This window comes from Amaranthus tricolor, chromosome 9 (genome assembly GCF_026212465.1).
Source record: "Amaranthus tricolor cultivar Red isolate AtriRed21 chromosome 9, ASM2621246v1, whole genome shotgun sequence".
Taxonomy (NCBI): Eukaryota; Viridiplantae; Streptophyta; class Magnoliopsida; order Caryophyllales; family Amaranthaceae; genus Amaranthus; species Amaranthus tricolor.
This window is the reverse complement of record NC_080055.1, coordinates 21,650,752-21,662,512: the sequence shown is the minus strand read 5'-3', so window position 1 is coordinate 21,662,512 and position 11,761 is coordinate 21,650,752.

Below are 11,761 nucleotides of genomic sequence, written 5' to 3'. Positions count from 1 at the left end.
AGACAAAGATTATATTACAATGATATTTTATACAATATGGCTAGTGTGTAAAGATATAACCAATTTAAAAGATCTTGCCATATATTTAAAGATGACAATATGAATAAGAGAATTCCTATCTCTTATTTTCCAAGTAATCCCATAATAAAGAACTTACCCAAATTGGCTCAATGTAGCGATTTAGAAGATATGAGAATCTTCTTATATCATGCTCATCCATCTAGCTAATAGGTGACTCAACTTTAACTAATCGTGCTACATAAAATAAAAGCTACGATGATTGTAATAACATTAATACTTACTAGCACAAATATTATTTCAACAAATAGACTTAATCATTTGTCTTTCATCACACAAACTAATATAAACCAATTTTATCAAAAAAGGAATGTGTCTTCACTTTCTTTCTTAATTCTGTAAGCAATAGGCATGCTTGTTTTGCTAAGCTTCTGATGGGCTTGTTCTTGGATCAGAATTATGTAGGTTTCAGCTGCAGGTGGTAATTCTTTCATCATCGAAATGTTGCTTTTGATGTGTTGGTATTTAGGATTCATTTCATCAGAAATTCCATAAGCTTCTTCCTTGCTGTATTTTGGTCATTTTCTTGTTCAGTTCACAAGAACATTCTCTACAAATGCATGTGAGTGTTGGATATTTCATCTTAAGATTATACTGCTTTGCTAATTTTTCTTGAATGTAGAATAGTTGGGCACATGAGGTTTGCTCTTACCTCTCTTCAAGTTCGTCCCAATTGTCTTTTGTAGTCTTTAACAATTGCAAAGTATTCGCTATCTTCTCATCTATCACAAAAAAAAGCCATCCTATAACAACATTATTGACTCCATTCAAGCCTTAGCATTAGAGGTGGATCTTTTTATTGCGCCATCTACAAATCCTAGTTTCTTCTTCCCTGACAATGTTATAACCATGGCGCTTTTCCAATCTTTTAATGCCCCATTGAAGATTTTTTGATGATCTTTTGGCATTAATCAGTGGGGAGCGAAAAATAAATACTCGACTGATTGGATGTGGGATCAGGGTTCTTTAAATGAATGGATCTCACCATTGTAATGAGCAGAACGGAATAGAAGAGCAGATTCAAGAACAACAGACATAAAGAAAGAAATCAGAACTTAGAGATGTTCTTGAGCCTTCTAAGAATCTGGCTCTAATACCATGAAACAAAATGTAAACCAATCTGATTTTATTGATTGTAAAGTTGTGTTATCAACACTTACAATATATGAGCTATGTGTCTCATATATATATACAAAACAGGAATAGAAAGAACTTAACTAACAGGGTTTACAAGAAGGAATGGTTATAACAACCTATACAGTTCTCCTAAAGTAACTTATTATAATTAGTTACAATCCTAATAACTATCACTAATTCTTAAATGAGACAGTCTCACGATGAGACCATCTCTATTGGGCAGGCTCAATATACATTTTTTGTTTTAAAGTGATCACTTATAATTTTACAATAATAACTTTTATAGTCTTAAAGTGATTACTTATAACCTTAAAACGATTGCTTATGATCTTTAAGTAATCAATTAAAAAAATGGGCTAATTATATGGGCCCGTCTCATGGTGAGATGGTCTCATACAAGCCGGGCTGAATAACTATAAGACTGAACAAAAAGGATAGTAGCTTCAGTGCAGCTGTGTGATGCCTTTGAGTAACTTTGTCCTTAGTCCAGCTATACTGCTTGTAAATGAAAAGCTCTTGCACCCTGTAGTCCTGTAGGAGCCCTTTGATCCTAATGTAGACACTAAGTAATCTTAATATTTCACAGCGAAAAAAAAAGAAAGATATAAAAAAGGTTAAAACTAAAAGTTAAATGGTTTTGATACAAATGATGATCATATATATCTTCACATAAGGATCTTGCAAGGAGGAAATAATTTAGTCATCAAACCCTATTTATGGTAATGTCATTAGCTAATCTTGCTCTTAGCACTTTTCTCAATATTTTTCTTGAGTTCATAATGAAAACTGGGTTTATTCTCTTGTAAAATACTACCTGAAAGCACATCAACATTGCCACAACTAATTGTTTGGTTATGTACTATTAAGTTCAGTTAAACTTATTGTGATATGAACATTTAAAAGAGGAAACATGAGGTACACACTTGATAAGCTAAGGAGATATCACCCCAACACCCTCCTCACATGTGAACTCCCGTTAAGTTTGCATGTGGGATTAATCAATTAGGATATTCTTTTCGGACCTACCATTTGAAATGTTTTTCTGATTGAACTGTGGGAGTAAATACCATGTTAAATTATACTAGACTTATTGTGAATGTCACGTATAATCATGAAAACACGAGGTACACAAACTCTTTAAGCTAAAGAGATATCATCACAAATCCATATGGCGATGGAAAAAAGAGCTGCAATAACTTATAAAGCATGCACACCATCTTTAATTTATTGATGTGGGATAAATCATCTCAATAGGAGATATACATAGATGACATTTTTGTTTAAAATTTAGGACTAGGAATAGATCGATTTGTCTTCACATTTAGGGTCTTGGTCTGGATCTTGTTGGATCCAACCCAAAAAGCCCGAAAAACAAACCAAAAAGTCATTCATCAAACACACTCTATCCATGGCTTTTCAAATTTCTGATACTATTATATTTTGTCTTCAACTCCATTTGTCTTCTTAGTGGTTGTGTTCTTTCCTTTACTGAATTGCTTATTCTCTTTCTCATTATTATTATTATCCCATTTTCTCATTTTTATTATCAACATATTACGAAACAATATCTTTAATGGCAGCAAGGGCGGAATCACAAAACTAAACAAATGATGTCGATAATTACTACATATTCTACTTTTCAATATGTTCCCAGAAATTCAAATACCCTCAAAAGAAAAGGTCTAACGTTTGCAATTAAAAGCTTTTTTTTCTACTTAATGGTAAGTTGTGAAGATATTTAATCTTTTCTGTAGGCGGTGAAAATGAATCCATGACAAGGATGAAAGGAAAGTTCTCAACCATTGTGCTCATCTAGGAACTCTCAAATCCTAAGATTAAAAGTATTTTTAATTAGCAGAATTAATCAAATCTTCATCAAAAGATTAGCTTAGAGACAGGAATCGAAAAACGTTGGAATTATTTGCATAATATAGCAATCTTAGATTAACTTGATGTAATTCAGGAGCAGTATGTTTGGAAGAAAAGAGTCGGATGAATTCCGCCCACGAATGCACTATTGAACACTAAATAACTAATTAATCACAATTATACAACATTTAAACTATCAAACCAATTAACCACAATTGTTAATCGCTAAATAGGTAAAAGGTAAACAAATACCCTAATCTTTTTTAAAGCCCTAATCTACCTAAGAACTTATAAGAAAACTAAAAGCCCAATTTATCTAGATAGAAATACAAGTAAAATTCCTAATTTTTAAACAAATAGATAAACTCATAGACATAGAGATTAAAGATAAGCATATAGAAATAGATGATTTATTTATTTACCCAAGAAGCAAAAGAGAAGGGCCCGTTGCGGCGCCAAAGAGGGCTTCGATTATTGCCGGACGCTGGTGAGGGTTGCGCCGCTGCGGGAAGTCAATGTCGAGTGGGGGGAGGGAAGGGAATGTCGTGAAAATGGGAAAGGGAAATTAGAAAACAAGGAAATTGGGGGTAAATCAGTAAAAGACAAAAAAAAAAAAAGATTCATGAAAATAGGAAAGGGAAATTAGAAAATAGGGGAATTTGGAGTAAATCAATAAAAAAAAAAAAATAAAAAAAAAAGAGGTAGAAGGATTTGAATCCATGACCTTTGGATTAAAAGATCATTTCATTACCAATAAGCCAACATTACTTCACATTAAAATAACTTGTATATTATTTTTTTTTTTTAAATTTAAGTGATGTTAGTTGTGATTATTAATTATTATGCTTATTTTAAATGTGAAAAGTTACTTAATTTAATTAATTTTGAGAGGTAAAAAATGACATATTAATCAACTTTATTTGCTAAGTAAGTCAATATCAAACATTAAAATCCAATAAAAAAATCCACATGACAAGTGTCATAGAATGGAGACACTTGGCATTTTACATTCTTTTTAGTACTCCCTCTGTTTTCTAATATTCTTTCCGTTTAGAATATTCTATTTTGGAGAGAAAAATTTGATTAAGTTTTTTAAGACATATAGATGATAAAATATATTCATGTGAGATCTCATTAGATTCATCTTAATGTATACTTTTTTACTATATATTTTTTATAATTTTTTATGATGCGTATTTAGAGATATTAAAGATCAAAATTTACTTTAAAACTTGTGAAAAAGTAAACGAGAAGAAAAAAAAGAAGTATTTGTTTATATGTTATGATTGCTAGTTTGCTACTACCTCTGTTTATTTTAGAAGTATTTGTTTTTTAAATATTTGATAGATGTCTATTAATTTTTGAAGATATTTTCTAATTTTCAAAAATTTAGAGTTTCGTATTAATTTATTTCGCTATTTGTGCTTTAATTTTAATGAATTTTATAGTACCAGTAGAAGGAGAAACTGCACCTTTGCTACACACTATAATTTGAGCTTGAATGTTTCTATGTTGGGATCTTGTTTTTGGCATTGAAAGAATCATTTAATACTAATTGAATATGCTTTCATGTTATAAGTTGCTTCCTAATTGTCTTAAAGAAATATTATCCAAGTATATAATTGTGGTTGTGGATTTGCAGTTTTGTCACATGATAGCTCTTTATAAGAGACGGTTCTTTAGGCCCATGCCAAATAATTAAAGTTAGTATTTAGAGTTGGTGTTATAACCTATTGGAGTTGTTGTTATAACTATTGAAGTTGGTATTATAATATATTAAAGTTGGTATTTGGAGTTGGTGTTATAACCTATTAAAGTTGGTATACAGAGTTGGTAATTATAAACTATTTAGAGTTGGTGTTATAACTTATTGAAGTTGGTATTATAACCTATTAGAGTTGGTATTAAAACATATTAAAGTTGGTATTTGAAGTTGACATTTTAACCTATTATAACCTCTTAGAGTTTGTATTATAACCAACTTTAATAGGTTATAATGCCAACTCTGATAAGTTATAATACCAACTCTAATAGGTTATATCACCAACTCCAACACCAACTCCAAATATCAATTTTTATGGGTTATAACACCAACTCTAAATACCAACTTTAATGGGTTATAACAACTCCAAATACCAACTTTAATAGATTATAATACCAATTCTAATGGATTATAATACCAACTTTAGTAATAATGGTCGGCCCATATGAGACGCGTCTTTTATAAAGACGATCTCAAGTAAGAATTTGTGTTGTTGCTAGAGGTGAAACTTATCCTGATTACAATTGTAAATCAAACCAGACCAAACAGAACAACAAATTTGAGTTGATGATTTTTAAAATTTGGTTTGAATTAAGTTTGACAATTCAAAAACCGAAATAATTAGGTTTAAAAAATTCCAAAAAACCAAAAATCGAAGTAATTAGAAATTTATAGTTTAGCCCAAAAGCCCAAAACTGCATTGAAATTAGGGCTGAAAAGGAAAATTTGAAATGATTAAGACAAATTAACAACATAATGAACGAAATAAGATAAGTTTCAACTTATTTCCAAAAGTAAGCATGAAATTCTCAAACCTGTGGTTTAGGGCTGTTCGCAGTTAATAACTGCGAATAGGTCAAAAAAAACACAATAGTTGTTCGCAGTTAGTAACTGCGAACAACTTTGACTTTTTTTGACCTGTTCGCAGTTAGTAACTGCAAACAACATGCTCCACAAATACGCAGGACAACTTCCTTCGTTCTCATTTTCCCTAATTCTCAAAACCCTACCTTATACTACTCGACATTCTCCTTCTAAAACCACTATTAGACTAGATTCAATCCATCAATTCTTGCATTTCTCTTTCAATTTGCCACTTTAAAATTAGTTTGGGATACTCTAGCTTGCACAAAGGTAAACTTTTACGCGTTTTTTTTAGTATATATATCTTTTTTAGGGATTTTGATGAAGTTTGGTTATTTTCTCAAATATAGGTTACTAGTTCTTAAATCAACACTCTTCTTAATCATCCATGACTATTTAAGGTAATGTTTAATTATTTTCATAGCTTTATGTTGTTTTTTGAAGTATTGTTGTTGATGAGCATATTAAATTAGTTGAATTTGATGTACAGTATATATTATTAGAAATGTTGATGTTAGTATTAGAAATATCATTTATGAACTTATTAATTGATTTATTATTTGAATTTTATGTGCATTATATATGTATAAACTTAGTTAAATTATGGACTTTATTAATTTGTAGACCAAAAAGATTATAATCAAATGAATATAATGTACTTGTATGGGCATGAAGTTAATGATGATGTTGATTTTGTTTGTATTCATGTAGAAATGACATTATTTCACGTCACTATAGTATGTTTTTGGAATGGTTGTATTCGAGAAAGTAGTGGCAAAGTTCATTATGATTGGGGGAAGACATAGGTTGTTTGCATGCAACTCGAACATGGATTTGAATCAGTTTAAACATTTCATATGTTCTAAGATTGGATTAGACCCCACTAGAAATACCGTAAATATAAGCTTTAAATATGACATGAGTGGAGAATTGCTAGTCTTTCCTGTTGAGGATGATAAGGCTATAGATGCTATGTGGGAGCATTTAAAGTCCACCCAAATTCCCTCTTTGGAGTTATATGTAGAAGAAGTACCCTTAGAGAATGTAGTTGCTTCTAATTCTACTCCTACCCCTATGCCTATATCAACTCAAGAAACTGTAAATCCTTTCGTTCCTTCCGCATCTTTTACTTTTTCTCAACCCCCTACAAATCAAATTCCAATTGATTCAATGGTTAACTTAGGAGAAAGTGATGAGATGGAATCTTTGGATGATGGAAATGAGAGTAATGAGCTCATTCACGATCCTTCTGAGGATGATGTGGATGTCGATGAGGATGCGCTAGCAAATGATATGACCCTATGCAACATTCCTACAATTATTCCTCCTACACCTTATGCCTTATGTCCACCTCTAGACGAGTATGAGGAGGACAACTCCTGGAGGACTTGGGCTTATGATACCACTTACACCGAAGAAGGGGAGTTGGAGAAGGATATGATGTTTGATAGTAAGGAAGCGTTGTTGGAAGCTATCAGAGTGTATCATATTCGTAGAAATGTAGAGTATAGAACGGAGACCTCAAACCAAACCGTCCTTACCTTGAAGTGTAAGCGAGGCTGTTCGTGGAAACTTAGGGCTACACTCGATTCATATTTATCTTCATGGCGTATTGTTACGTATAAGGGTAAGCATGGGTCTTGTGTTTTGGGTAGTGACACTATTTCGGCTGGACACATTCACTTGACATCTTCTGTCATTAACAATGTCATTAGAAATTGTATTGCTAAAGACTCATCCATTAAGGTATCTGTCGTACGGCAGATGGTTAAAAATCATTTTGGTGTAGATGTGAATTATAAACGAGCGTGGTTGTAACAACCCGACTTACCGTTGACTGGGTAAACAGGGTCATCACTGGGTTCGTTTCCCAAGAAACTGAAATCACACTTCCAAAACTTGGGCAAAGGGGTCACAAGCTCTTCAACATGACTAACTCAGCTAAATCCCAAAACCAACATCTAACTAATACACAAGATAATCATACAATTTTCTACAAGTCCGATATAACCAGCACAGCCAAAACAAGTATACATTTATCCAAAAACCTAATACAAAACTACAAATTCCTACGTGCTCAGCTCAATATACATCCTTGGAACGCTATTCAACACCGTTAACCCATCGTTCCCGACCGATTCCGATTTGTGATCAAACTAAAAGATGGAAACAACAGGGAATCAGATTAAACTGAATGAGAAATGACAATCCAAAACAATAAAACACAGCAATTCAAATTATAGGTTTAAAAGCAACATCAGCTCCTTAGATCTATGTGCGCACAGGGAGTCTAGTTGAGAGGAACATCCATAGCTCTAAGGATATGTCTCTCTCGGGTGAAGCTAGTCAATATCTCAATAACAATTCGCTTTAAAAACAAGGAGTAGGGAACCATGTTCCTCAACTCCGTCAATGACCAGCTCGCAAGCCCGATCCATTGACCATATCATAATATCAGCATAAACATTCACAACAACATTTGTCTCAATAATTTCCAATTCAAAAGAACTTTAGTAAAAAGTTTATTTTCAAGAAAGTAGTCTGGCCAGACCCTTTAAGGGACTGCTACTACTCACCAACAAGACGCTTCAAAGAGCCGTGATCGATTCGCAGCTATCAACTAGAAAGGTTCCTCGATGACGTCGTCTCCTGGAGCATAACAAACATAACATCACAACGAAGCGTTCGATACTACAAACTAGGTTCATATAACTCATTGTATCTCCTCCTATGATCGCATCTTAGTTCCATCTTCTATTCTAATAATTCTAATTTCAAAGATTGCGCAAGTTCTAATTCTAACCCCAACATATATAAAAAAATATAACCTTGTTTAAGACTAGCTTATAACCTTGTAACGATCATGCGTCTCCACAATTCCCTTTGTATTTCCAATTCAAACACTTCTAGTTCATTTAACTCAAAGTAAGAAACTAAACAAGATTAACCAGCTATCCTAAAAGAAAAACGCAACTAATTTATCCATTCAACTAATAACTTTCACACGAACCCTGATACTTTCGAGAATAACCAATCATATAAAATCAAGGGTTATATCCAACACTTACAGTTACCCAACTATAAAATAAATAGCTACAACAAAGAACTATCCACCACTAGCAAATTCACATGAATCAACTAACATTTAAGAACATCAAGTTTCCATGAACTTTCCACATTCAATATCCTATCGATATCCTAATCTTCGTAAATTCATACTAATTAATAATTCCACAATTAAGTTCTTATCACCACTTTGACCTATAATTATCATTAACAACATTCAAATCCAAATCCTCACCACTACCTATACACCATCAAGACACTACAAATCCATTCCCACAAATTGTTTCACAAGTATTTGGTATTATATCTAAGAGCATCAATCTATTCAATTATTCACCATTATCATAACTTGTCACAACTCTTAGTTCCTAACAATAATTCAGCAGCTAAATATACATATCCAACAGCTAGTCTCAATCAACAAAACTCATCTAATTAGGAATACCGTAATGGTTTTAGGACACCTCTTACTAAAACAGGCATAACTCACTCATACGGAAACCAAATGAGACGATTTAAGTGGCTACACGACCATTACTCAGAGCTCTACTATTCTTATTAAGACACTAAAACCCAGAAACAATAAAAACGAACCCAAAATAGCCAAAACAGAAGGTTCTTTATGGATTTTTAAGACAGCATGCTAGTATTTCACTATTTTGAACATAACTCTCTCATATAAACTCATTTTGAACCGATTCAAGTGCCCACGCGATCGCGACTCGAAGCTCTACAAATCTCATGAATTGCTTTTAAACCTATAATTTGAATTGCTGTGTTTTATTGTTTTGGATTGTTAATGTGGTGTACTAAGCAACAAGCCTTGTTATCCATATATAGAACTTGGGAGGGTTCTTACTCACTCCTTCCACGCTTTTTAGAAGCTTTGCAACATTCCAACCCGGGCTTAGTACTTTAGTGGTTTTTTAGGAAGACAATGACACGGGTGTATGTATGCGACTTAATATTAGGACCTTCCAACGTGTGTTTTGGGCCTTTAAACCTTACATTGAAGGCTTCAATCATTGTAAACCTCTTATCGCCATTGACGGCACACACTTTTATGGTAAGTATCGTCATACCTTATTGACTGCCATTGCCTAAGATGATGATAAGGGAATCATTCCATTAGCATTTGCCTTGGTAGAGAAGGAGTGTATAGGTGCATGGTCATGGTTCATGGCTTGTATTCGTAAGCATGTCACACAGAGGATGGGTTTATGCGTTATTTCTGATAGACACGCGAGTATTTTAGCAACTATAGAAGAGCCGGAGTGGCAACCACCTAATGCCTATCATAGGTTTTGTTTACATCATTTGCTTAGCAACTTTAATCGTGCTACGGGTAATGTTCAGCTGAAGAAGTTTTTTTGGTAGAACTGCTAAGCAAAGACAACAAGTTAACGTAATGAATGGCTTAAAGGCAATCGGGACTGCAAAACGAGAGGCAATTTTCTGGATTGATGACGTGAGTGAGATGTTTAAGTGGTCGTCGTGTCATGATGGAGGTCTTAAGTATGGCATTACTAACACGAACTTAGTTGAAGTTTTCAACTATGTGATGAAAGGTGTACGTTTCTTACCTTTGACAACACTTGTTGAATTCACTTTCTATCGGGTTAACGATTATTTTGTTCAAAGACGTGAACGTGCTAGTGCATGGTTACTTGAAGGACACATGTACACAGCGCATGCCACCAGGATTATCAATAGAAACATTGAGAAGGCAAATTACGATGACATAAACGCCTTTGATTATGGAAGAGGTGTATTTGAAATTAAGACTTGGAGGGGAAATAGGGGATCGTCCTGGGGGGTAAGATTTAACATGTGGACTAGAATCAAATGAAGTGTATATGTAACAAACTTGAGATATACCACCTACCTTGTTCACATATACTTGTTGTTTGCATCAAACGACACCTTTCATATGAGAGGTTTGTGGACCCGTGCTATACATCTCAGAGTTATGCAAGTACATACGAACATTACTTTATGCCAATGATCGATAAGAGGTCATGGCCGCAATACACTGGCTTTGAACTTAGACATGATCCCGATCAAATTCGTGGTAAAGAGAGGCCTAAGTCTAGGAGAATTGCCAACAAAATGGATGAGAGTAGAAAGAAACGAATTAATTGTCGTCGTTGTGGGAATGAAGGTCACAACACTAGAACCTGTAACTCCAGGTAATATATTATATATATTATACTTGTATGATACTCTATAACACGTATAATAATGTTAAACTGACAACACAAACGTATGATATATAATTTCATAATGGTAATATTAACTAAAGCTACTGCGAACACAGCAGTAGAGGAGATGGATCAGCTCCAGGTTCCAAGACCCTAGTGTGTTGACTATGCAACATAAGCAGAGGAGTACTCCTCTTTGGGATGCCCAGGTTAGGTGTATGATCGTTGTGATTTTCATTTTACTAATGATAACATACAAGTAACTTATTCATATGTCAATATTCAGAGGTGTCCGATACAGACATGTTAGGCACTAGGCATCCAGATTCCGTTCCATGGGTGATCGATGATAGGATCATCCCGTACCTGGAGCTCACGAGGTTGTATGACTTTCACCTCATTGCATTCGGCAGAGTTGATCGTGCCATTATCACAGCACTGGTCGAGAGATGGCGTCAGAAGACGCGCACATTTCATCTCCCTTTAGGTGAGGCTATCATCACACTTCTTGATGTAGCCTTAGTGACACGGCTTCATATCGAGGGACATGCCGTGTCTACAGCCAAACGCCAGCTATCAAGCTGGCGTGACATGGTGCACCGCATATTGGGAGAGCGCCCTCCGGCGGAAGTCATTAGGGGGAGCGGTTTACGTTGCACATGGTTGGTTCAAACCTTCTCGCATCTCCCCGAAGGTGCTGATTAAGGCACCATTTCGAGGTACGCCAAGGCGTACCTCCTATATTTGATAGGAGCTGTCTTGTTTGCAGATAAAACAAGCAACC